This window comes from Macaca fascicularis, chromosome X, assembly GCF_037993035.2.
Source record: "Macaca fascicularis isolate 582-1 chromosome X, T2T-MFA8v1.1".
Taxonomy (NCBI): Eukaryota; Metazoa; Chordata; class Mammalia; order Primates; family Cercopithecidae; genus Macaca; species Macaca fascicularis.
In genome coordinates, this window is record NC_088395.1 from 94,409,577 (window position 1) to 94,436,311 (window position 26,735).

A 26,735-nucleotide genomic window follows, 5' to 3' on the forward strand; every position below is an offset into this window, starting at 1 on the left:
CCATCAAAAAGTGGGCAAAGGATATGAACAGACATTTCTCAAAAGAAGACATTCATACAGCCAACAGACACATGAAAAAATGCTCATCATCACTGGCCATCAGAGAAATGCAAATCAAAACCACAATGAGATACCATCTCACACCAGTTAGAATGGCGATCATTAAAAAGTCAGGAAACAACAGGTGCTGGAGAGGATGTGGAGAAATAGGAACACTTTTACACTGTTGGTGGGATTGTAAACTAGTTCAACCATTATGGAAAACAGTATGGCGATTCCTCAAGGATCTAGAACTAGATGTACCATATGACCCAGCCATCCCATTACTGCGTATATACCCAAAGGATTATAAATTATGCTGCTATAAAGACACATGCACACGTATGTTTATTGCAGCACTATTCACAATAGCAAAGACTTGGAATCAACCCAAATGTCCATCAGTGACAGATTGGATTAAGAAAATGTGGCACATATACACCATGGAATACTATGCAGCCATAAAAAAGGATGAGTTTGTGTCCTTTGTAGGGACATGGATGCAGCTGGAAACCATCATTCTTAGCAAACTATCACAAGAACAGAAAACCAAACACCGCATGTTCTCACTCATAGGTGGGAACTGAACAATGAGATCACTTGGACTCAGGAAGGGGAATATCACACACCAGGGCCTATCATGGGGAGGGGGGAGGGAGGGGGGAGGGATTGCATTGGGAGTTATACCTGATGTAAATGATGAGTTGATGGGTGCAGCACACCAACATGGCACAAGTATACATATGTAACAAACCTGCACGTTATGCACATGTACCCTACAACTTAAAGTATAATAATAATAAATAAATTTAAAAAAAAGAAAAGAAAAGAAAATAGAGTTGCTTAGTTTTTTAATTTTAATTTTAATTTTTTTTTTTTTTGCTATTGAGTTGTTTGCGTTCCTTATATATTTTAGATATTAACCCTTTCTCAGGTTTATGGTTGAAACTCTTTTTTTCACAATCTGTAGCTTGTCTCTTCACTCTGTTAATAATTTTCTTTGTTCCGAAGAATGTTTTTAGTTTGATGTAATCCCATTTGTTTATTTTTATTTCCTGTGTCTTGGGAATTTTGTGTGTGTGTGTGTGTGTGTGTGTGTGTGTGTGTATGTATATATATATTTAATGCTGGCTCATCCTTTTAATCTCAGTGCTTTGGGAGGTCACGGCAGGAAGATCACTTGAACCCAGACATTTGAGATCAGTCTGGACAACATAGAAAGACCTTGTTCCTATGAAAAATTTAAAAATTAGCTGAATATGGTGGTGTGTTCCTGTAGTCCCTTCTAGTCAGGAGGCTAATGTGGGAAGATCAATTGAGACCAGGAGGTGGAAGATGCTGTGAGTGGAGACTGAGATCACACCACTTCATTCCAGCTTGGAAAACAGAATAAGACTATGTCTCAAAATACATATATATAATATAATATAATTGACCAGACCAATGTCATGGAGCTATCTGCAGTATTTTCTTCTAATATTTTTATAGTTCCAGGTCTTTTTTTTTTTTTTTTTTTTTTTTTTTTTTTTTTTTTTTTTGAGACAGAATCTTGCTCTGTCACCCAAGCTGGATGGAGTGCAGTGGCATGATCTCGGCTCACTGCAAACTCTGCCTCCCAGGTGCATGCCATTCTCCTGCCTCAGTGTCCCGAGTAGCTGGGACTACAGGCACCCGCCACCACGCCCAGCTAATTTTTGTATTTTTAGTAGAGATGGGGGTTTCACCATGTTAACCAGGATGGTCTGGATCTCCTGACCTTGTGATCCACTCACCTCGGCCTCCCAAAGTGCTGGGATTACAGGCATGCCCCACTATGCCTGGCCTCCAGGTCTTCTTTTTAAGTATTTTATTCACTTTGTGTTGACTTTTATATAGGATGTAAGATAAAGAACTAATTTCCTTTTTCTGCATATGAATATCCAGTTTTCCCAACAGCATTTATTGAAAAGACTCTTCATTATTTATTCTTGGCATCTTTGTCAAAAACCTGTTCTTGATAAAGGCATGGGTTTATTTCTGGATTCCATTCTATTGGGCTATGTATTCATTTATAAGTCAGTATTATATTCTTGATTACTACAACTTTTTAGTAGACTTAGAGATATGATAGTATCTCTAAATACTGTCATAGTACGATGCCTCTAGCTTAGTTTTTTTTTTTTTTTTTTCCTACTGAAGATTGTTTTGATCATTTGGGGTCTTTGGTAGCTCCATTCAAATTGTTGGATTATTTTTCTATTTGAAAATTAGGATTGTTTTTATTACTGTGGAAAATGTCATTGAAATTTTGATAGAGATCACATTGAATTTTTAGATTACTTGGATAGTATGAAAATTTTAGCAATATTAATATTTCTAATTCATGAAACAAAGATATCTTTTCTGTTTTTGTATTTTCTTTAATTTTTAAATCAGTGTTATATCATTTTCAGTGTACATATCTTTCATATTCTTGGCTAAGTTCATTCCTAACAATTTTGAGTTTTTTGCAGCTATTACAAATGGGAATGTATTCTTGATTTTTTTAATAGTTCATTACCAGTGTATAGAAACACTAATGACTTTCAAATATCAATTTTATTTACTGCAACATCATTGCATTTATTTATTAGTTCTAACAGGTTTTTCATGGTGTCTGGGGTTTGCTATATATATAAGATCACGCCATTGACAAATAGAGAAAATCTAATATTTTCCTTTTAAATTTGAATGTCTTTCATTTCTTTCTCTTGCTTAATTGCTCTGGCTAAGACTTCCTGTACTGTATTCAATAGAAGTGGCAGGAGTGGGCATTCTTATCATGTTCCAAACCTTGTAGAAAAAAGTCTTTCAACATTTTGGCATTGAGTATCATGTTAGTTATTGGTTTGTTGTATATGGCCTTTATTTTGTTGTGGTACTCCTATAACTAAATTGTTGAGAGTTTTTATCATGAAATGATGTTGAATTTTGTTGAACGCTTTTTCAGCATCCCTTGTGATTATTGTATTGCTTTTGTCCTTCATTCTGTTAATACGATGTATCAAATTGATTGATTTGCATATTTTGAACCATCCTTACATCTCAGGGCAAATCCAATTTGGTCGTGATGAATTATCTTTTTAATGTACTGTCAAGTTTGGTTTGATAGTATTTTGTGGAGGATTTTTGCATCAATATTCATCAGAGATATTGACCTGTCATTTTCTTTTTTGATGTGACTTTGTCTGGTTTTGGTGTCTGGCTAATACAGGCCTCATAGAATGAGTTTGAAAGTACTCTCTCCTCCTCTATTTTTTGGAATAGTTTGAGTAGAAATGGTATTAGTTCTTCTTTAAATGTTTGGTAGAATTTAGCAGTGAAGCCATCAGGTTCCAGACTTTTCTTTACTGGGATAACCTTTACTATAGCTTCGATATCATTACTTGTTATTCATCTGTTCAGGTTTTGGATTTCTTCATGGTTCAATCTTGATGGGTTATATGTGTTTAGGAATTGGTCAATTCCTTCTAGGTTTTCCAATTTGTTTACATATAGTTGCTCACAATAGTCACTAATGATCCTTTGAATTTCTGTAGTATCATTTGAAATGTCTCCTTTTTCACCTATAATTTCATTTATTTGAATGTTTTCTCTTTTTTTCTTAGGCTGGTTAAAGTTTCATCAATTTTGTTTGACTTGTCAAGAAAATAGCTTTTTGTTTCTATCGGGAGAACCCGCTCCTGATGTTTAACGTGGGTTCTTTTCTATTTCCTAAGTGTCTGGACTGGGTTGAGAAATTAAGGGAAAGAGCACAGGAGAGAGAAATTTAAAGCTGGGTGTCCGGGGGAGACATCACATGTTGGCAGGATCCGTGATGTTCCCCAGCCATAAAACCAGCAAGTTTTTATTAGTGATTTTCAAAAGGGGAGGGAGTGCACGAATAGGGTGTGGGTCACAGAGATCACATACTTCAAAAAGTAATAAAATATCACAAAGCAAATGGAGTCAGGGCAAGTTCACAGGACCACCAGATGTGGTGAAATTAAAATTGCTAATGAAGTTTCCGCACGCATTGTCATTGATAACATCTTACCAGGAAACAAGGTTTGAGAGCAGACAATCTGTCTGACCAAAATTTATTAGGTGGGAATTTTCCTGTCCTAATAAGCCTGGGAGCGCTACAGGAGACCTGGGCTTATTTCATCCCTTCGGCTTTGACCATAAAAGACGGCAGCCGTTAAAGAGGCCGTCTATAAGCCTACCTTCAGGGCGCATTCTCTTTCTCAGGAATGTTACTTGCTGAGAAAAATAATTCAGTGTCACCGGCGGCCAGTTCAAATTTACCTCTCTTGTTCCCTGAACATCGCTGTTTATCCTGTTCTGTTTTTAAGATGCCCAGATTTCATATTGTTCAAACACACGTGCTCTACAAACAATTTGTGCACTTGACACAATCACGGGGTCCTGAGGCGACATTCATCCTCCTCAGTTTACGAAGATGACGGGATTAAGAGATTAAAGTAAAGACAGGCATAGGAAATCACAAGGGTATTGATTGGGAAAGTGATAAGTGTCCATGAAATCTTCACAATTTATGTTCAGAGATTGCAATAAATACAGGCATAAGAAATTATAAAAGTATTAATTTGGAGAACTAATAAGTGTCCGTGAAATCTTCACAATTTAAGTTCTGCTGCCGCGTCTTCAGCCAGTCCCTCCATTCAGGGTCCCTGACTTCCCGCAACATCTCTCCCTTTCTTTTTATATAAATATACCATGGCGATGAAGGCTTGTTCGTTCTCTCGATTTTGATGCAGGATTCTTTGACTGGTCCAGCACACTGAAAACAAGCCAATTAAACAGAGAGACATAACTACAACATTTACTATAGTAGAGCCCCCAATAGACTTGATCGAAGTCATGGGGTTCAATCCATAAAGATTTTCTGCCACCTGATCTACCGCCTCAGCTCCAGGCAGAATGGATAAGTGAGCTTGAGAGGATTCAAAAGTTTGTTTCTTTAATTTAGTTATGTCCAATGATAAATTATCTTCCCTACCCAGAAGGTGTCCTTTGGCCATTTCCCATGAATGATCAATCTCATTATAGGAATACAGGGTGATACAGAAATCAGAGGTATTCCAGTCGCACTGCATTTGCATGCGATGTTTGAGACTCACTGCCCGATCTCCAAGCCAAATAACAGACGGTCTTAAATCACTAATTTGATTAGCCAATTTTTGATCAATGCCTTGTTGAGAATTCCACATTTGGGTGGAATTGGCTTGCCAATTATTAACAAAATGAGCTGTCTGAATAGATTGATGTAATGCCATTCCGGCAGCGGTGACCAGTGCAGTGACTGTAATTAGGTCCATGATCACAGTGATGAAAGTGAAAACAAATCTCTTAGATCTTTTTAGAATTTGCTGTAACACTGCATTAATTAAATGTATTGAAGGAGAGGATTCCCAAGGTCTGGGCAAAGTTACTGGAATCCAGATTCCTTCTTGAGCTAGAACTAACATTACACTTTTCCTTGAGTCAAAATGGGAGTTAATACAAATGTATAAATGACAATCAATGCATTGGACAGTTTGATCGTTCGTCCAAATTTTTATATTTCCCATAACAGCATGTAAGCAGACTTAACACAGCTCTGTATGGGAACAGTCAGATTGGAGGTAAGTAAAGCAGAATGTCTGGATCTACATTGATACTGAGATACTGGAGCAGTAGTGGGGACAACAGACAGAATAATTTCCGCTTCCCATACTCGCAGTCCAGACATGGCAGTAGCCAATTTTCAAAGTTCTGAGTGTTCTGGGCTCAGAATGGGGAGTATCATATGAGCCCGGGCGGGGGGGGGGGTGGTGTAAGGGAAAGAATGAGCTGAACCTCCTATGCAAAGTAGAATGGTGATTCTGTTCTCCCGATAAGAAATAAAATAAGTAGCGTCCAGGCATTCCCTTCCGCCAGAGGAACAATTGTTTTTTAAATAGCCCTTTGGTGCCCAGTCTATTACTAAACCATATGAGTCATTTTTTAATACTACTGCATGTGAGTTAACACAATCTTCCCAAATTAAAGTTTTAGATGGGCCTTCAAAATTTTTAGGGCATAGTTTTCCTGCAGGTTTATATGGAAAGTATGGAGTATCTCCCATTACTCCCTGTTTTATTTGTTTTAAAGGAGAAAGGGAGAGGCCAGAGACCAAATGTCCCGGTTCCTCTGTAGTTGATTTATCCAGAAGATAAGCAGCCCAGACTTGAGTTTCTAGATGGATTCAACCAGGTGCATGTCTGAGGCCCAGAGGGGTGTATTTATAACCCTTGGTAACATTAAATGCAGTGCCTTCTTCTCCTGCTTGAGTAGGGCAATGGTCATCTGTAGCTCCAGGTATCCACACACTATTGTTAGTGTAGATTCCCACAGGAGCATCCATTCAGGTGAGAGGTCCAATAAGTGGAGGAAAAGGTACATAAGCCCAATAAGAATAATTATGTGTAGTAGGTAAATCAGTGTGAGAGGAAACTGGTGAAACAGAAAGTATAAAGAGGAGAATCGTTAAATAAAACCCATTATAAGCGAGATTGAGTGCTGAAGGAGGAAGAGAAAAACAGGGATGTTATTTTCAGGCTAATAGAAATGGTGAGATTTTTAGGGTTTTAAAGAGAAAAAGAAAGGTAATTAGAAGTGAGATTAGTTAGATGAGTCTCCATTGCCATCAGAGGATTGAATTAGACCCATTGTGATTCAGTGTGCCAGCTTCTAAGGCGTTGGCACAGATCTCACCACGTCTGAGGGCAGTCTCTGACACAGACGTCTTTTGCCTGTGGTTTTCTTTTGATGATTTCCTGGTGAAACACAAGCACATCCTCTTTCCCACGTTAAGTAGAATTAGAGACAATATTTAAAGGTTTGGGGAAATCCTGTAAGGCAGTAATCACAGCAATTAACTCTGCCTTTTGAGCAGAAGTATAAGAAGTAGAAATAAGCTTGTCTGTGGGACCTACATAGCCAGCATTACCATTGCTGGAGTCATCAGTGAACACTGTAAGGGCCTCAGGAATGGGCTGATCTGTGGTTAGTCGAGAGACCACCCAAGACGTCATTTTTATAAAATCAAACAATTGGTTTTTTGGATAATGATTGTCAATAACGCCAATAAAATCAGCCCAGTGAATTTGCCACAGTACTGAATGTTCAAAGGCAGCCTGAACTTCGAGCCAATTTAAAGGAACCATAATTAAATTGGGATCAAATCCAGAAATTTGAAGTATTGTACACCGAGCCTGTCCAATTTAAAGTTTTTAAAGAATCTCTCCTAATTTGAACTTTTTGAGGTTGAATGCATTGTTTATTGGCCATCATTCCTAAATATTGAATAGGAGCGGTCTGTTGAATTTTATCCTGGGTGATGCGTAACCCAGCTTCTGTAACACAGCGACTCAACATTTGATAACAGTCAATTAATTCTTTATCAGTGGGAGAAACAATTAAAATATCATCAATATAATGAAGAATACAGGCCTGGGGAAATTGGGCTCGAACTAGTGAAAGCACTTGTCCAACATAAAGCTGGCAGATTGTAGGGCTAGTCAGCATTCCCTGAGGAAGTACTTTCCATTGATAATGAGCTGCAGCCTCCTGATTATTGATAGATGGTACAGTAAAAGCAAATTTCTCACAATCCGATTTATTTAAAGCAATATGAAAAAAAACAATCTTTAAGATCAATAACTATGAGAGGCCAATTTTTAGGTATTAAAGCAGGGGCAGCCATGCCAGGTTAAACCAGGTTTAACCTGGTTTCCAGGTTAAACCCCCATAGGTTTAATTACAGCGTTAATGGCCCTTAAAGCGGTTACCATGACTAGAAACACAGGAGAATTTCAGGGGGAAAGAGAGGGTTCCACATTTCCCAGTTGTAACTGTTCAGAAACCAATTGAGTTAAAGCCTACAGATTTTCTTTGGAAAGCGGCCACTGCTGAACCCAGACAGGTGTGTCAGATTTTCATTGTAAAGGGATAGGATCCGGAGGCGTGGCAGCAGCCACCACTAAAACAGTCCTGTTTTTTTTTTTTTTTTTTTTTTTTTTTTTTTTTTTTTTAAAGTAACTGGGAGAGGTTTAGTAATCCCTTCATGCTTTGGACCGAGACCGAGTCCAGGAATAAACTCCATGTTTTTCATCATATGCTCTTTAGGAGCACTATAAGAGTTATGTGGAACATTAATTTCAGCCTCAGTATCTACTAGGCCCTCACACCTTATTCCCTTGAATGTATACGGTGTAGGTGGGCCGTTGTTTAGAAATTACATTAATCCAAGAAGCGGCTTTTTTCACCGCTGGAGCCCATCCCAGGGTCACGTGTCTTATCTCCATTGTTTAAAATGATATTAGGTAGTAAAAGCAATTGAGCTTGTTTAACAGTAGTAAAAGAAACAGGCGCTTGGCCTGGGGTGCGTGATTTATCCCAAGCTCTCATACACACATTTGTTACTTGTTTTGTGGTAAGAGTATTAAAGCCTAATTGGGCATAAGTATCAGAGGAACTACTGGAACCTGTGAGCTGAGCCTGAGTAACTAGAATACATTAGTCCGATTTAGCTGAGCCTGCAAATGAGCCTCTTCTGACCACCAAGTACCAAACTGTAAATGCTGAGATGGGGTCAGATCAGCTTTTGCCAAAATGTCCCAGTCTAAAGGAAGTAAAGTGATCTCTGTACAAAAAGTTTGCAATGCCATTTTAACATAAGGAGAAGTAGGACCATACTGAATACAAACATCCTTAAATTCTTTTAAAAAGGTAAGATTGAGCGGCGCATATCGATGCAGACCGGAATGAGAGTGTGAGAAAGGGGAATTGAAGGAGTAGAAGAAGCAGAAGTATACTGGTGATTACTGGCGTCCATGTGTGAAGAAGGGTACAGAGAAGCAGGCTGAAGGGATGGCAAAGTGACCAGCTGAGGAACCAAAACAACAGGAGGGTGAGGGGCTGAAGTGGATGGGGGAAGGCCTGCAGAATTACAGGTAAATTGTAGTTTGGTCCTGGAGCCATTAGGTGACATCTAGAGGTAAACCCAGCAAAGGTTTGAAGATGGAAGAATTAGCATATCTATGGTCCTGGGCTGTGTGAGTTGTGGCCAGGGGAGCTTGGAGTACCGGCTCTTTGTGAAAAGAAGTAAGATTACCAGGGGGTAACGTTAAGCCAAATTTATCAGAGTTAGGCATTGGCATTTCAGAATTGTTAGGTGGAAGAGGAGTAGCTGAATGGAGAGGCTGATCAGATAATGAAGGCCATGTGTGTGAGGAAGGTTGAGGAGCTATTAGGACGGCATGCACCAAGGCCAGATCATTCCAAACAGTGACAGGAACAGAATTCCCTGTGGAGACCAGGTCCTGGAATGCTGCAACAAGATCCAATACTTTTACATATACCGTTACTTTTTCAGGAAACCAAGGACAGTATTTTTCCACTGCCCTGAATGGAGTGACCATATTTTCCATGGGAACTCCTATCATTGTTTGTTTTAAGCAGAGTTTAATATAGAAGAGATAGGTATAATTTTTATACTCCGTGTGTCCCATAGTTAACCCGGACCATACACAGACTGCTCACCAGTCGTCACGGAGTCGAACACACGTATCTGTGAACCAAGCCGATGTCGTTTCACCGCACCTGTCAAAGGGAATCAGGTTCCCACATGCACTTAGGAAAAAAGACCATGTTGGCGGCAGATATCTGGAGAACTCGCTCCCGATGTTTAACGTGGGTTCTTTTCTATTTCCTAAGTGTCTCGGCTGGGTTGAGAAATTAAGGGAAAGAGCACAGGAGAGAGAAATTTAAAGCTGTGTGTCCGGGGGAGACATCACATGTCGGCAGGATCCGTGATGTTCCCGGAGCCGGAAAACCAGCAAGTTTTTATTAGTGATTTTCAAAAGGGGAGAGAGTGTAGGAATAGAGTGTGGGTCACAGAGATCACATACTTCACAAAGTAATAAAATATCACAAAGCAAATGGAGGCAGGGCAAGATCACAGGACCACCAGATGAGGTGAAATTAAAATTGTTAATGAAGTTTCGGGCACCCATTGTCATTGATAACATCTTATCAGGAAACAGGGTTTGAGAGCAGACAATCTGCCTGACCAAAACTTATCAGGCGGGAATTTTCCTAGTCCTAATAAGCCTGGGAGCGCTACAGGAGACCCGGCCTTATTCCATCCCTTCCGCTTTGACCGTAAAAGACAGCAGGCCTTAAAGGGGCCCTCTATAAGCCTACCTTCAGGGTGCATTCTCTTTCTCAGGGATGTTCCTTGCTGAGAAAAAGAATTCAGCGATATTTATCCTATTTGCTTATGAAAGAGGAGAAATATAGCTCTGTTCCATGGGGCTCACCAGCGACCAGTTCAAAGTTACCTCTCTTGTTCCCTGAACATCGCTGTTTATCCTGTTCTTTTTTTAAAGATGCCCAGATTTCATATTGTTCAAACACACGTGCTCTACAATTTGTGCAGTTGACACAATCACAGGGTCCTGAGGTGACATTCATCCTCCTTGTGAGGGGATTCAGAGATAAAAGTAAAGACAGGCATAGGAAATCACTAGGGTATTGATTGGGGAAGTGATAAGTGTCCATGAAATCGTCACAATTTATGTTCAGAGATTGCAGTTGTTGGAACCGAACTGTCGATTCCCTCCTGGGCAGGGGTCGCCGCGAAGGATCACCGAAATGAGATTCACAGCAGAGAGTTATTTATTACTAGCGCGCTAGGGTCCCAAGCTCTAAGTTGGCCCTGGGACCCCGACTGCTTGTTACAGGCTGTTTATATAGGCAAACACAAGTTCAAACACAGCTTAGGGCGCGAAATTCAAACAAAGCTTTAGGCGCGTGGTAATTGGGTCTGTCTATGGCCTGAGCAAGGTGTCTTGTTCTAATTGGTTAGAGCAGGACCTTATGAGGTTTTTTTCCTGGAGTTGTTGATTCCGGGAACTTCGAGGCAGGGTGGGACCCCCGGAATTGGCAGGGTGGGACCCCATGAGGTTGTTTCCCGGAATTGGCAGGGTGGGACCCTATCAGGGTGGGACCTTATCGAGGCAGGGTGGGACCCTATCCAGAGCCACCTGGTGTTAATTTTTTTTAAGTTCTTTTTTTTATGAGGCCTAGTTTCTAAGTTTTATGCGGCCTAGTTTCACAGTAAATACAGGCATAAGAAATTATAAAAGCATTAATTTGGGGAACTAATAAATGTCCATGAAATCTTCACAATTTATGTTCACAATTTATGCTGCGGTTTCAGCCAGTCCCTCCAGGATCCCTGACTTCCTGCAACATGTTTCCTGGGTCTTTTGTATTGTTTTCTACATTTCAATTATTTCTGCTCTGATCTTTATTTTATTTTTCTTCTACTAATTCTGGTTTAGGCTTGCTCTTGCTTTTCAAGTTCTTTACAATGCATTGTTAGGTTGTTTATTTGAGTATTTTCTTTTTTTTAAATGTAGGCACTTATAGCTATAAACTTCCCTCTTAGTATTGCTATTACTGTATTTCATAGGTTCTTATATGTTGTGTTTTCATTATTCTTTGTTGCAAAAATTTCTTCAATTGTTTTCTTAATTTCTAAATTGAGCCCGCAGAGAAGAATATGTGTTGGAACCGAACTGTCGATTCCTTCCTGGGCAGGGGTCGCCGCGAAGGATCACCGACATGAGATTCACAGCAGAGAGTTATTTATTACTAGCGCGCTAGGGTCCCAAGCTCTAAGTTGGCCCTGGGACCCCGAGTGCTTGTTACAGGTTGTTTATATAGGCAAACACAAGTTCAAACACAGCTTAAGGCGCGAAATTCAAACAAAGCTTTAGGCGCGTGGTAATTGGGTCTAGCTATGGCCTGAGCAAGGTGTATTGTTCTAATTGGTTAGAGCAGGACCTTATGAGGTTTTTTTCTTGGAGTTGCTGATTCCGGGAACTTCGAGGCAGGGTGGGACCCCCGGAATTGGCAGGGTGGGACCCCATGAGGTTGTTTCCCGGAATTGGCAGGGTGGGACCCTATCGAGGCAGGGTGGGACCCTATCCAGAGCCACCTGGTGTTAATTTTTTTTTTTTTTTCTATATGAGGCCTAGTTTCTTAGTTTTATGAGGCCTAGTTTCATTCCCTCCTCTTTTTGTGTCAGAGGCTCAATCTTGAGCCTCTTCTTCAGTCCTGAGGGTCTGGTATTGTTGGGTCAGAACCATAGCATGTACTATGTTTAATCTATTTTTAATAAGGGTGAGTAAGCGGTTGAGTATGCATGGCCCGAAAGTCAGGATGAGCGTGAGCAGGATGAGGGGTCCTAAGATGGTGGAGATTAGGGTGCTAAGCCAAGGGGATTGGTTGTACCAATTTTCAAACCAATTTTGCTGAGATTCTCTCTCTTTTTTTTCTCTTGTCTAATCTTTCTCTTAGTTTTGCCATAGAATCTTTAACTACTCCTGAATGATCTGCATAAAAACAACATTGCTCTTTCAGGGCTGCACAGAGCCCGCCCTCTTTCAGAAAGACAATTTCTAGTCCTCGTCGGTTTTGTAATACAACTTCAGACAGAGAAGTCAAGGACTCTTCAAGTTTTGTGATAGATTGTTCTATGGCTCTAAGGTCTTCATCTATGGCTATTCTAAGTTGTTGCAGATGATGGTTACCATGCACTAGGGCTGCTATCCCGGTCCCAACTCCAGCCGCTACCCCAATTCCTAACATAACGGCGAGGGTGAGGGAGATAGGTTCTCTCTTTGGTCTAGTATGAGTTTTTTGCTCATCCCGGAGATCAAAGGAGTCTCCAGAGTGATAGTATACTCGGGGAACAACTTGTACCAATACGCAATAGTGGGTGCCGCTGTTAAAAACGGCTGTGGATACACAGGGGATGAGCCCAGTGTTGCAAGCCCACCAGTCCGTCTCGGAGGGGACCAAATAGTGATTGGAGCTGGGTACTGTCAAGGTTACATTACAAAGATGCTGGTGACTAGGGGGCACTCGGCCTATGCAGGTCCCCGACCCAGAAACCTCAGCCAGGATTAGTTTTCTTTGTTGTTCCCACGCGCATCCAGTAGGATTGGCGGAGTTAGTGAAATTATTAGTGGAGGTGATGCCTTCATAGTAAGGGGGGCCTGTTGCCAGACATAGCCAGCAAGAGGAGGTAAATTCTGGCTTTGTCTGGTTTAAAGCAAAATAGGAGCCTTTTATGAGATTTAGGAGCCTGTCACCTATTCCCAAGTCAAGGGGCCCGCGGGTGACGTTTTGGGCTGAGGGTGTGTATTTAGAGGAGGTGGAGATTAAGGGCGGGGAAGTGCTTTTAGGAGCTCTTGGTTGGGGCTCTCTCGATGCAGGAACCAGGGGCTTCCCTGTTTCTGATAAAACTTGGTTTGGTCCTACTGCGACAGGGGCTGTGATAGGGTTGACTATTAATTTGATTTGGATAGGGATTCCATACAGTGGCTTTTGGTATAAATATAGGCCCCATGTTAACCCGGATATCCAACGGTTATCAGATTTTGCTGCATCTTCAAACTTGATGCGGACCAGATTGCAAGTTTTTGAATATCGGGTTCTGGTGCAGCGCTGGACAAAGGACATGGTTATGTACCAGGGTTTCGTGGCCCATTTCCATTCTCCATCATTAGTAGTTATACAGGACCAACTAGCGCAAAACAGGGCATCTATTTCTCCACAAGTTTTCCTCATTTCTCCTGTCCTGAATCCGGGACAGGCATAGAACCCGTTCCGGCTTACGGACACCCTTCTAGCCTGTTTTCTCCATTCTCCCCCTTCCATGTCATCTATCTTTGCTATTTTGTCTAGGTTGAAATAGAGGTCAGGGAACCAAGTCCCTATAGGAGCAATTTTTGAGGTTTTATCTAAGACCTCATGAGTACTAAAATCAGTTACCTGCCAGGTCAGGTTATATGGCCGGTGGGGGTTATTACTGCCAGCGATGCAGGGAAGGAGGGCTAGTAACAAGCAAGGGGCTAGATACGAGAGAGTCTTATCTTGAGCGGGTCCTCGGAGCGTCGGAGTCTCCATGTCTCAGGTGGTGTTGGTCCCGGCGTCCCTGGAGCAGCCTTGGCATGGGATGCGTGGATCCAAGTGGAGATTCCGTCAACCTTTATGGCTGTGGGCGTGGTCAGGAGAACAATGTAGGGTCCTTTCCACCGAGGCTCTAGTCCTTGAGTGCGATGCCGTCTAACGTAGACAGAGTCTCCCACCTGGAAGGGGTGACTGGTTTGTGGATGTCCTGGTTGGTACAGTTCTGCCAAGGGGGCCCAGATTTGGGCCTGTACTGCTTGGAGTCCTTTTAGCCGGGCCTGTAGGTCAGTCTTAGGATCGGAGGGGGAGAAGGAGTTAAGCAAGGTTAACAAAGGGGGAGGTCCTCCGTAGAGGATTTCATATGGAGTGAGCCCAAAACGGTTAGGCGTATTTCGGGCCCTTAACAGAGCTAAGGATAGGAGGCGTCTCCAATCTTTTAAACCAGTCTCTAAGGTCAATTTAGTAAGGGTCTCTTTTATTGTTCTATTCATTCTTTCTACCTGTCCTGAGCTCTGGGGTCTATAGGCACAATGTAATTTCCAATTAATTCTTAATATTCTGGCGAGCCCCTGACTTACCTGAGAAACGAAGGCCGGCCCGTTATCTGACCCAATTACCTTGGGAAGTCCGAATCTAGGAAAGATTTCTTCCAAAATTTTCTTGGCTACTATGTGTGCCATTTCTTGCCGGGTGGGGTAGGCTTCTACCCATCCTGAAAAGGTATCTACAAACACCAGTAAGTACTTATATCCAGCATAGTGAGGTTTTACTTCAGTGAAGTCTATTTCCCAATAGACTCCTGGGTGGTTACCACGAGTTCCTTTCCCTTCTGGCACTCGGGTAGCCCCAGCGTTTACCTGCTGACAGACCTTACAGGCAGATGTCACTTGTTCTACAAGGGTACTTGCCTTTGGGATTAGAAAGTCAGTTTTTTCAATCAGTAATTTTAGCTTTCGACTACTCAAGTGTGTCCAGGCATGCATCTGCTGGATCATTGCCAGGGCCTCTTTTTGGGGAAGGACTATTTTTCCTCCTTTTTCCCAGTTTTTAGTGTCTTTGTTTTCTATAGCCCCTATGGCTTTTGCTTTTTCCTTGTCTTCTGGGGTATAAGTATGTTCAATAGTTATATGGCTGGTTTCGTCAGGTTCTGTGGCTAGGGTCAGTACTTCCGCCATGGCGGCTTGCCTGGCCGCTTGGTCAGCCTGTCTATTTCCTACTGCGACTGGATCCTGTCCTTTCTGATGCCCGGGGCAGTGAATTATAGCCACTTCTTGAGGAAGAAAAAGGGCTTTTAATAAGGCGATTATTTCAGCTTTGTTCTTGATTTCCTTTCCTTCTGAGGTTAGGAGACCTCTTCTTTCATAGATACTTCCATGAGTATGAGCCGTTGCAAAGGCATATCGGCTATCAGTATAAATGTTAGCTTTCTTTCCCTTGGACAGCTCTAGGGCCTTGGTTAGTGCTATTAACTCAGCCTTCTGTGCAGACGTGCCAGGAGGTAATGATTGTGCCCAAATGGTGTTGTGACCATCTACTACTGCCGCTCCCGCCCTCCGGGTACCTGAGTCAAGGTAACTGCTGCCTTCTGTGTACCAGGTGTGATCCGCCTCTGGGAGTTCTTGGTCTTTAAGGTCTTCTCGTGTTCCATGGGTCTCAGCCAGTACTTGCCGACAATCGTGTGGGCTTGATTGGTCTTCTGGTACCGGCAGCAGCGTAGCAGGGTTTAGGGTGACCGGAGGGCCAAACTGGACGCGGTCCGTGTCCAGTAGGAGGGCCTGGTAGTGGGTTAGGCGTGCGTTGGTTATCCACCAGTCCGGAGGCTGCCGCACTATGGCCTCTAGAGCATGTGGGGTAATAACAGTGGCTGCCCAAGGGTTAACTTAGCAGAGTCCTTGACCAGCATAGCGGTGGCTGCCATGATACGGAGACACGGGGGCCAGCCGGCCGCCACAGGGTCTAGCTTCTTAGACAGGTATGCTACCGGTCTTTTCTAAGGCCCTAATTTTTGGGTCAAGACCCCTTTGGCAATTCCTTGCCTCTCGTCCAGGAAGAGGGTAAAGGGCTTTGAGGTGTCTGGTAACCCAAGGGCCAGGGCAGACAAGAGTGCTTGTTTTAGTGCCTCAAAAGCCAATTGATGCTCTGTCTGCCAGGTGAAAGGGGTGCTCTCCTTGGTGAGTGCATAAAGGGGGGCGGCCAGTTCAGCAAAACCGGGTATCCACAAGCGACAGAACCCAGCAGTTCCCAAGAATTCACGTACCTCCCTGGGATTTCGTGGTGGTGGAAGGCGAGCCACTGTCTCTATGCGCCCAGGGGTGAGCCACCTTTTCCCTTCACTCAGGATATACCCCAGATATGTTACCTTGGTCTGACAGAGCTGTGCCTTCTTGGCGGATGCCCGGTATCCTTTTTCACCCAGTGCCTGGAGTAGATGCCTGGTACCTTGTATACAGATTTCCTTTGTAGGAGCAGCCAAGAGGAGGTCATCCACATACTGGAGTAGAGTCACGTCTGGATTTTGGGTCCGGAAGTCGGTCAGGTCTCGATGAAGAGCCTCATCGAAGAGAGTGGGAGAGTTCTTGAATCTTGGGGAAGCCGGGTCCAGGTCAATTGGCCCGAAATTCCTTTTTCAGGATCCTTCCACTCAAAGGCAAAGAGTTCTTGGCTTTGGGGGGCCAGAGGTAAACAGAAGAAAGCATCTTTTAAATCTAATACTGTATACCAGTTATAGCCTGGTTTTAAGGTGCTGAGTAAGTTGTAAGGATTGGGGACCGTGGGATGGATGTCCATGGTTCTTTTGTTAATTTCTCTCAAGTCTTGGACAGGCCTGTAATCCTGAGTACCAGGCTTTTTTACTGGCGAAATAGGAGTGTTCCAGGGTGAGCGACAAGGTCGCAACACTCCGAGTTGTAGAAATTTGTTAATGTGCTGCCGAATTCCTATATGAGCCTCTCGGCTCATGGGATATTGCTTGACAGACACGGGCACCGCCATGGGCTTTAGATCAATTATGATTGGGGCTTGATACTTAGCTAGCCCGAGTCCTCCCGTTTCCGCCCAAGCTTGGGGAAAATCTTGCAGCCAAATATCAGGGAGGCTAGTGATGACCGGAGCGTCGAAAAGCCGATGCTCATCTTGCAGAGACACAGTTAAGATTTGGATGGGCTGACCGTCCCAATTTAATACCTGGGCCCCTGTCTCGGAGAAATGGATTTGGGCTCCGAGCTTGGTCAGAAGATCTCGCCCTAGGAGGGGGTAAGGGCATTCAGGTACCACCAAGAAGGAATGTGTCACCATTCCTTGTCCAAGATTAACTGTCCGGTGGTTAGTCCACTTGTGCAATTTTCCCCCTGTTGCCCCCTGGACCCAGGATGTGCGGGAAGACAGGGGCCCGTCTGCCTTTGTCAAAACTGAATGTTGGGCGCCTGTGTCCACCAAGAAGGTGGTGGGTTGCCCCCCTACAGAGAGAGTTAGCTGGGGCTCGGGGGGGGCTCCAGAGCCTTGACACCCCTATTCGCTATCTTCACCTAGGGTGAGGACAGCGGCAGGTTTCTTTTGGTCTTTAGGACGCTTGGGGCAATCTTTGATCCAATGTCCCCGTTCTTTGCAGTAGGCACACTGGTCTTTTTCCACTTTTGGCTGCCTTCGCTTCTTTTCCTCTCTCCCTGGTCCTTTCTCTTTCACAACTGCCGCCAGGATTTTTGTTAAATGCTTATTTCTCACTCGGTCCCTACGATCCTCTCACTCCATCTGTTCCTTTGCTAACCTGGCTTCCCTTTCCTCAGGGGTTTCTCTCTTATTATATACTTTTTCTGCCTCCCTAACCAATTCCTGTAATCCATAGGTTTGGATTCCATCTAGTCTTTGGAGTTTTCCTTTGATATCTAATGCAGCTTGATCTATGAATGCCATAGCTACAGTAGCCTTATGTTCTAGGGCCTCTGGATCGAATGGGGTATACATTCGGAACCCTTCCAGAAGCCTTTCCATGAAGGCTGCCGGGCTTTCATCCCTTTCCTGAGTTATGGTCCTTACCTTGGCCAAATTTGTGGGGCGCTTTCCTGCCCCTTTGAGACCCGCCAACAGAGCCTGGCGATAGATTCGGAGACTCTCCCTACCTGGTGCCGTTTCATAGTCCCAGTCTGGGCGGGTGAGGGGAAATCCCTCGTCTATTTCATTGGGAAGTTGGGTTGGGAGGCCTCCTGGTCCTGGCACATTTTTCCGGGCCTCCAGGAGGACTCGCTGCCTTTCTTCAGTGGTTAGGAGGACCTGCAAGAGTTGCTGGCAATCATCCCAAGTGGGCTGGTGAGTGAGGAGAATGGATTCTATTAACGAGGTTAGGGCCTGGGGGTCTTGGGAAAAGGAAGGGTTATGGGTTTTCCAGTTGTAGAGGTCAGAGGCAGAGAAGGGCCAGTACTGGACCGTGCGATTGACAGTACGGAGGGGAAAAAGGGAGGATTGCCAAGTAGAAGGGCCCTCTGGGTCCTCAGTCCGCCACAAGCGGAGACGAGGAGGTGTCGGCGGCGGCGTCCGAGGGGTGAGTTTGGGCGGGGCTGGAGAAGGAGATGGGGTGGAGGGAGGGGCCGAGGGAGAAGTTGGAGAAAGGGTAGGGGCCGAGGTGGTAGAGGAAAGAGCTGGGGACAAGACAGGGGGCAAGGGTGAAGCATAAGGTGGAGGTCCCAGAAGGGGGTTCTGAGGTGGAGGAGGCAGGGGGTCAAGAAGGAGGAGATCCCTCTGGGGTTCATCTGGGAGGACTGGCTTAGGCGGGTCCGGATTCCGATTCTTTGGGGCTTCTAAGGCAAGGAGGGTAGATTGGGATGGGGAAGGGGGATGGAGGAAGGGTTTCACCCAAGAGGGAGGATTTCGGACCAGATCCTCCCAAATAATTATGTAGGCCACCTGGTCCGGGTGTCCGAGTGGCCCAGGATCCATCACTTTTGCTTTAACCTGCAAGATAATTGAGAGGTTAAATGTTCCGTCCCGGGGCCACTCCCCATGGAGGGTTGGCCATTCGGACGAGCAGAATGTTTTCCGTCGTCCCTTACGGACTTCTACAGAGAGATGGTGGGCTCGAGCCCGGACGTCAGGGAAGTGAGTCAAGGTTAGAGACAAAGGAGTCGTCAACGTCTGTCCCATTCCGTCCACGTATAACAAGGACAAAACGAAAGAAACAAAAACAAAGACCAGACAAGTAAGGAGAAGCCGCGTGGCCAGAGAGTGGTGCCACAGGATCACAAAATATTCACACGGCAGGAGCGACCTGCCTACGGATTTAAGAAGGCTGACTGAGTCGTCAGCCTTTCCCCAGACTACCGCCAGGGCGTCCCCTGAGGGCATAAGTGGGAAGGTGCTGGACACGTCTGTCCCCCTTCCCCACTTAATTCAGAAGGAGTACTCCCCAGAGTTCAGAGTTAGCCGGCAAGACAGACAGAACAAAACGAAAGTACCTGGTAGGTCCGTTCAGTCAGCAGTCCGTGGCCCGGGCCAGATGGGTCTCCGCCGGATGGGTCGGGGGTCCTCGGACGACCCCAGTTCCCGGCCAACGCACCAAATGTTGGAACCGAACTGTCGATTCCTTCCTGGGCAGGGGTCGCCGCGAAGGATCACCGACACGAGATTCACAGCAGAGAGTTATTTATTACTAGCGCGCTAGGGTCCCAAGCTCTAAGTTGGCCCTGGGACCCCAAGTGCTTGTTACAGGTTGTTTATATAGGCAAACACAAGTTCAAACACAGCTTAAGGCGCGAAATTCAAACAAAGTTTTAGGCGTGTGGTAATTGGGTCTAGCTATGGCCTGAGCAAGGTGTCTTGTTCTAATTGGTTAGAGCAGGACCTTATGAGGTTTTTTTCTTGGAGTTGCTGATTCCGGGAACTTCGAGGCAGGGTGGGACCCCCGGAATTGGCAGGGTGGGACCCCATGAGGTTGTTTCCCAGAATTGGCAGGGTGGGACCCTATCGAGGCAGGGTGGGACCCTATCCAGAGCCACCTGGTGTTAATTTTTTTTTTTTTTTTCTATATGAGGCCTAGTTTCTTAGTTTTATGAGGCCTGGTTTCATATGTATTCTGCAGCCTTTGGATGAAATGTTCTTAAATGTCTGTTAGGTCCATTTTATTTGTAGTGCAGATTAAGTCCAATGAGTCTTGTTGCTTTTCTGTTTGGAAGTTTGTCCAGTGCTGAAAGTGGGTATTTATGACTCTAGCTATTATTGTATTGGGGCTTATCTTTCTCTTTTGATCCAACGATATTTGCTTTATATATCTGGGTGCTGCAGTGTCAGGTGCATATATATTTAAAATTATTATATATTTTTGCTGAATTGACCCCTTTATCATTATATAATGACTGTTTTTATCTCTTCTTGTAGTTTTTGTCTCGAAGTCTATTTTTTCCTGATATAAGTATCGTTACTCCTGCTTTTTGCTGATAGTGGGCATTCTTGTCTTTTTTTCTGTTCTCAAGTGGAATGCTTTCACTTTTTGCCCATTCAGTATGATATTGGCTGTATGTTTGTCATAGATGGCTCATATAATTTTGAGATATGTTCCCTCAATTTCTAGTTTCTGAGGGCTTTTTTCATGAAAGGACATTGAATTGTATGAAAAGATTTTCCCGTATCTATTGAGATGATAATATGGTTTTTGTTTTTAATTCCGTTTATGAGGTGAATCACATGTATTGATTTGGTTATGATGAATCACCCTTGCATCTCAGAAATGAAGCCTACTTGATCATGGTGAATTAACTTTTTGACATCCTATGGGATTTGATTTGCTATTATGTTATTGAGGAATTTCACATCTATTTTCAATGGGAATTCTTTTGTAACTTTCTTTTTATGTTGTATCTTTTCCAGGTGTTGGATCAGGATGATGCTGGCCTCATATAATGTTCTAGGGAGGAGTCTCTCTTCCTCAATTTGCTGGAATCATTTCAGTATAATTCGTACCATCTCTTCTTTGTATGTCTGGTAGAATTTGGCGGTGAATCCACCTGGTCTAGGGCTTTATTTTGTTGATATGGTTTTTATTACTGATTCATCTTTGGAACTTGATATTGGTGTGCTTAGAGTTTCAATTTCTTCCTGATTCAATTTCGGGAGATTTTGTGTTTCCAGTAATTCATCTATTTCCTCTAGATTTTCTTGCTTGTGTACATAGAGGAGTTCATATTATTACCTTAGGATCTTTTGTGTTTCTGTAGGATCAGTTGTAATGTCATCTTTATCATTTCTTATTGTGTTTATTTGGACTTTCTCTTTTTCTTTATTAATTTAGCTAGCTGTCTATCAATCGCGTTCACCCTTTTAGAGGATCAACTTTTGGTGTCATTGACTCTTTGTCAAGATTTTTGTATCTGAATTTCATTGACTTCTGCTCTGATTTTAGATATATATTTTCTTCTTCTAGATCTTTGGTTAGTTTGTTCTTATTTTTTTGCTTCCTCTATGTGTGATGTTAGATCATTAATTTCAGATTTTTCTAACTTTTTGAGGTAGTTGTTTAATGCTATACATTTTCTTCTTAACACTGCTTTTGCTGTGTCCTAGATTTTTTTTATGCTGCATCTCTGTTTTCTTTTATCTCAAATAATTTTTTGATTACTGCCTTAATTTTGTCATTTACTCAAAAGTCATTCAGGAACGAGTTGTTCAATTGTCATGTAATCATGTGGTTTTGAGACACCTTGCTAGTATTGATTTCTTTTTTTATTCCACTTTGGGCCAAGAGCGTGGTTGGTATGATTTCATTTTTTAAAAAAATTACTGAGACAATTTATTTTGAAATCACAAATCAGCAAATGAAGTGGGGAAATTTCATCCTCTGTCCGCTCCTCCTTACCTTCTAAATTATCTCATCCACCCCTTTTCTCCTTTTCTTGGAAAGTAAATGCAACTTTCTTCAAGGAATATCTTTGCTACTCCTTGAAGAAAAGAATAACTCCTTGTATTGTAGAAGTTCCTGGACAAACAAATATATGCATATTTTTATAGATATTAGAGGACCCACATCTCATTCTATGAGATCAATAAGAATCAGATATTTTTGGCTGGATGCCATTAAAATAATAATCACCTATTTTCAATGTATAGCACTTTAAAAGTACTAAACTACAAACAAATATCTGATACAATAATTAAACATTAAGGCAAATATCTTGATTGTCTGAACTTTGTAATACTGTTTATCCAGTTATAGGAATGATATGCATTTGAAATTAATAAGTACATTATTTAAAGAAAAATAGTTTAGACTTTCCTGCTGTCTCAACTTAGAGAAGTTTGAATGAATAGTTGTGCAAATTAGAAAAATGGGTCCTTATTCCAGAGATTTTTAGAAGAAAATATTGAAAAGACTCGATGCTTGACTTGATGAGTGGAACTTTTATGAAAATAAAGGAAGAGTTTGATAGACCTTTCAGTCTTCTGTTTTAGGCTACTGGATGGATGTTGATGGCATTCATATGGATCACAATGGGGCAAATGAGCAGATTTTAGGTGGAAAGTACTGAATTCAATTAAGGACATATTGAATTTAAGGTGTTCATGTATAGTTGTCCAGTGGGCCTGGAGCTTAAGAAACTCATCCAAGGAAAAATGACATAGATCATTAACACTTCAAGTTGCATCTTGATACTACAAAAATATAAGTTTACATAAATTTCAGTCTATTACTTATTTTATCACCAAACCCAACAGTAGTGGCACATTTGTTTACTTTTACTGGGGTCTGTTTAAGCTGTGACTTCACCAATTTAGATTTTGTCAGCTAACATTTGATATTCACATTTATACTTGTGCATAAGCCATTAGAATATGGAAGGAGTTGATGTAGAGAAAGTAGTTGATGTAGACAAGTAGTTGATGTAGAGAAAGTAAAATTATTTATTTTTATTTATTTAATTTGTAAGAGATGCATTTTAATAAGCACAGCAGAGTAGTAATAGTGTCTCAAAGCTGAAATTTATTAGGATAATTTGTAGAATAGACTAGAATGTTGAAGAATCTTGTATCCCATTTTACTTGTATTTTAGATATTATTTTCTTTAATGAGAATGAACCTGAAAATCAAAATTTATAGAGCTGTTTTAATAGTGAGATGACCCTTTAGTGACTGGGGTCCAATCAACAATGATTTATGTATTTTCTTCACATTATCTCCACTACTCACCAAATAATTCTGTGAATGTTGTGATTGCTAGAAATAGTCTTCCATTGCAGATACCATTGCAAAAAATACAGGTGGCCAAAAGTTAAGATTTAGTTAACTGGAAATTAGAAGAGGGACATTTGGCACAAGCACATCCCAGTGACAAGTGAACTTTGGAACTTGATGGAAAGCAATGCATATCATTAAAGCTTTCACCTCAACTCTCTTTCTATTATAATACATGCATTAGAAAAAAAAAAAAAAAAACTGTTTCAATTGTATGTCCCTTGTTTCCTCTAAATCAAAACTTGCATAATGTTTCAAAATATACCAATTTTATTGGGTGGAACTCTGCTTTTTAAAATAAAATACACTTTATAGAGGCAGACAGAAAGAAAAATATTTTCTCAGAAATTTAAACTTATGAAATCATGGATTTGTGATAACTATACATTTCATGTTCCTGAAATAACTACTTCCACCTGTATTTATCAATATTAAAAACAACAGAGTAAAACAAAACCTGAGAAAAGACTATTTTGAGAAAGCAAAAAAACGTCTGCTGGTCTCTAACAGATCTTTTGTGGCTAAGGAAAACTTATGAGAGGCACTTTGAAATGAAAGAAATCCCATTCCATGGGTTTGAATGATCTCTGCTGCTTTCTCATGTGCAGTAAATGAACATACCCACTGGTGTGGAACCTAATGAGCTTGTTAGTAGGCTCATGTCCTTTATTTGGGAAGGAATACATGACAGTGCACCAGATGCCCAGGGCCAAAAGTAATTCATACTGAAATTAGTGATAAAGCCATGTATATCAGACTTTCTCTCCTTTTTTACTTCCGTTTTCTTTATTCATTGTGTTAAGTAGAAATGCCCTGCAGACATTGTGGCAGTTAGCTACATAAATGAAAAGAACACAATTCCCGCTCTTGGAGTTCAGTCTAGTATTAGAGAGCTCACTTAAACACATAAATGCACAGTGTAATGAGCACTCTTTAACTGATGTCCAAACAAAAATACACAGGAACAAAAAAGACAGAGTGATTAGCTTCATGGGAAAGTGGAGGAAGAGTGGCACAGGAAGGATAACCTCCGGAGCATTGTAGTGTGTGTGTGTGTGTGTGTGTGTGTGTGTGTGTGTGTATCCTCTCTTCCCACACCTTGCTTACCATCGTGCAAAAATTTTTAAATATTAGCATCCCTGGTTCTCTTACAGGCAGGCAACTGGAGAGCATGCTTCTTTTTTTTTTTTTTTTTTTTTTTTTTGAGACGGAGTCTCACGCTGTTGCCCAGGCTGGAGTGCAGTGGCGCGATCTCGGCTCACTGCAAGCTCCGCCTCCCAGGTTCCCGCCATTCTCCTGCCTCAGCCTCCTGAGTAGCTGGGACTACAGGCGCCCACCACCGCGCCCGGCTAATTTTTTGTATTTTTAGTAGAGACGGGGTTTCACTGTGGTCTCGATCTCCTGACCATGTGATCCGCCTGCCTCTGCCTCCCAAAGTGCTGGGATTACAGGCTTGAGCCACCGCGCCCGGCCGGAGAGCATGCTTCTATCTGCACTCCCTTAGCTTTACATCTGTGAAAGAACGATTACTAAAGTGTTTGCCAGAATTTGCCAGGAGCAAAACTACTCAATTATCATGTTCTATGACAAAAGAATATTTTACTCCTGTAACCCTGAGATTATGAATGATCTGTCTTGTCCTTAAGTGTGACATTTTGCCCTTAGGCCCTACACTCTGTCAGGGTTTTATATTCTTTCTTTATTCACATAAAAGTTAATGGAAATTTTATTCAGTGTAGAAATTTGCAATTGAACTATTATTTCAGATTAAAAATTTCCATTTAAGTAAATGCAGCAATGTCGGTTGCCAAAGGCAGAGGACAATGATTCTAGTTCAGGTATTATATTCTGGTATTTACCTGGTCAGCCTAATCTAGAGTCCAGATGTTGTTTGCATTTATCTGGTTTCAATTCTTTCCTCGGCCACTTCTGAAAGAGTTATTTTAAGTCAACGATTAGTTTAAAGGAACCAAACCTTTCTGAAAAATGTTTTAACCATATATAGCTCTACAATGGAATCTGCAATTCCAAAAACCACTGAAGAGTCAACTTTATTTTAGGCTGATGCCAAAATTTACTCTGTGGCAAAACATGATCTGAACTGACTTATGACTATTTCTTGTCTTTATTTTTTCACCAGACATGAATATCTATACATATTGTGACAGAAATGTTAATCTATTTGATTATAGAGTACTGCTTCAGATTGGGATGAGATTGTTAATATATGTGATATGTACATTATAACATTTTAAAAGTCTGAATTATCCTGAATCCTGAAACACATCTATATCTAAGAAATTGAAAATGTATAATGACATTTGTGTATCTAATGTGATTCCTAATGTTTAATTCAAAAGTATAAATGTGGGGAAAAGAGAGAGAGATCAGACTATTACTGTGTCTATATAGAAAGAAGTAGACATAAGAGACTCCATTTTGTTCTGTATTTGAGATGCTGTTAATCTGTAACCCTACCCCCAACCCTGTCCTTGCAAGAGACATGTGCTATGGTGACTCAAGGTTTAACGGATTTGGGGCTGTGCAGGGTGTGCTTTGTTAAACAAGTGCCTGAAGGCAGCTTGCTGGTTAAAAGTTGTCACCATTCTCTTAATCTCAACTACCCGGGGACACATACACTGCGGAAGGTCACAGGGACTTCTGCCTAGGAAAGCTAGGTGTTGTCCAAGGTTTCTCCCCATGTGATAGTCTGAAATATGGCCTTGTGGGAAGGGAAAGACCTGATCGTCCCCCAGCCTGACACCCGTGAAGGGTCTGTGCTGAGGAGGACCAGTGTAAGAGCAAAGAAGGCCTCTTGGCTGTTGAGATAGAGAAAAGCATCTGTCTCCTGCCCGTCCCTGGGCAATGGAACATCTCGGTGTAAAACCCGATTGTATGCTCTATTTACTGAGATGGGAGAAAACCTCCTTAGGGCTGAAGGTGGGACGTTCTAGCAATGCTGCTCTTTATGCACTAAAAAGGTTTATGGAGATGTTTGCATATGCATATCCAAGCACAGCACTTTTCATTAAACTTATTCATGTCACAAGAGATCTTTATTCATATGTCTTACTGCTGACCTTCTCCCTACGATGATCTTATTATCCTGCCACTTCCCTTTTCTAAGATGATAAAGATAATGATCAATAAATACTGAGGGAACTCAGAGTCCTCTGTATGCTGAGCGCTGGTCCCCTGGGCCCACTTTTTCTTTCTCTACACCTTGTCTCTGTGTCTCATTTCTTTTCTCAAGTCTCTCGTTCCACCTAACGAGAAACGCCCACAGATGTGGAGGGGCAGGCCACCCCTTCAATAAATTTATACAGAAACATTAAAAATACTTATGTATCTGGAAAACTTGTACTAATCTTTAAAAATTCACCTTAAATGTAACTTTTTCTGGGAAGCCTTCTCACTCTCTCATAGCTAGTAGTTCCTTTGTCTGTGTTTCCTCAAT